Source organism: Nematolebias whitei, chromosome 18 (genome assembly GCF_014905685.2).
Source record: "Nematolebias whitei isolate Nwh7 chromosome 18, NemWhi1, whole genome shotgun sequence".
NCBI classification, from domain to species: domain Eukaryota; kingdom Metazoa; phylum Chordata; class Actinopteri; order Cyprinodontiformes; family Rivulidae; genus Nematolebias; species Nematolebias whitei.
Window position 1 is genome coordinate 2523472 of NC_056515.1, and position 1813 is coordinate 2525284.

The window sequence follows — 1813 nt, forward strand, 5'->3', positions numbered from 1 at the left end:
AGAGAGAGAGAGAGAGAGAGAGAGAGAGAGAGAGAGAGAGAGAGAGATGTGAGGCACAGTTTCATCACTCATTTGATACCACAGCAATTGTTCATGAGTTAAATCTACTGCCACTGCCACCCCAGCTGGGGCCACATAAATGTTTTGTGTGTGAATTATCCAAATCTTACCTTCCAATTGAGCTGTAAACTCCTCTTGATACCAGTCTGCGTGGCTCTTGTCATAAAAAAGCATGACATGCAGGGGGTCGGGAGGAGAGACATAGGCACGTAGACTCAGGATCCAAGGCTTCCATTGTTGGAACAGCTTCAGTAGTGAACTAGACCCTTCAGCAGTCATGTGGCCCCAGTAGATAGCATGTTCAGGAGCCACTGGTTGTATCAAGTACTGTCCATCTGTGCACAGTTCACCACATCGCAAATAGGAGCCATCTGGGAATTGAACTTTCACCCCTTGTGCCCCGCAGAGTACAGTTGCCCCCAACTTTATCAGTAAGTCTGTTCCGATCAAGTTGACTGGTGTTGCAGGTGAACAGACAAATGGATGTTGCAATTTTTGTGTTCCTATCTGAAATGGCAGTGGTACAGTCAAAGGCAGACATTGTCCCTGAGAACCCCATTAATGACACAGTCTTTGTGGATAGGTAGTTGACAGGAGCTGTGGTGATTGTAGAGTAGGTGGCTCCTGTGTCCTCCAAGAAGTTCATTTCTTGTCCTACCACTCTCGCCGGGAGCATAGGGTCTGCTGTGCCCATGCTACCTTGTTGGTTCTCAGGGGTGTGTCAGTAAGTACCAGGAGTGGGAAAGTCTTCCGACTGCGGATACTGCCCTCCTGTGTTCAGAGTGGGTATTGCTGCTGGGTTGTGTGGCAGCATACCTGGTTGTCCACTGGGTGGCGCTGGTCCTTGTGTTGGAGCTCAGCAATCTCTGGCCCAATGGCCTGGTCTTTCACAGTTGTAGCAGATGTCAGGAGTGGCTCCTCCATATATACCTCTTCCTCATTGTCCCTGCCCCATGCCCCTCCGTCCTCGGCCCCCACCAGCACGACAGCCCCCGCCGTGACCGAAGCAAACAGACCTGTACTGATTTTGATAGAAAGGAGGAGGAGGAGAGAGAGGATTTTCTGTATTTAAACACAAAAGCTCCACCAAGAGACATGTCACACATTCTTACAGTTCTTTGTCTAAACTAGTTCAAACTGATGTCTTTATTTCCTGGAAGTCCTTTTATTGAGTTGTTTTATTATTTTCTTCTGCCGTTCCAGTTTACTGGTGATCTTGTCATCAGGTGGGACACACACCAGCAGCTCCCTGTTAGTTCATGTCCTGTACACAAAAAACTCGAATACATTCTCTGACTTAGTTCAATCTGTACTTGTTGATACCAAAAGGCAAGCAGATCAAAAAGCCAAGCAGATACAGATAAAGGACAAGATACAGTTGTGATACATCGAGCAATACAGAACAGCAGATAAGAGAGTCTTTACACCCGCTCCAAAAAAACAAAAAACAAAAACAAAACAATGAAGTATAAAGCAATTCTATAGAGTATGCTGTTTATGTGTCAGGATGCTGGAAACCCAGAGTGTTACGAGACCAGAACAGGACAAGACTCGGACAGAAAAAGTAACAGTGTTTATTATTTACAGTGATAATTTGTACAGGAGATCATCTCTTGGAGATACTGGAAAGAGAACTGGGTCAGTGATGTCCATATGTCAAGCAGAGCACAGTTGGTAATTTGTTTGTCTTTTCTCTTACAGGTGGTGGCGCAGATGCTAGGCACAGATTTAATCCACCAGGAGCTCCAGAGAT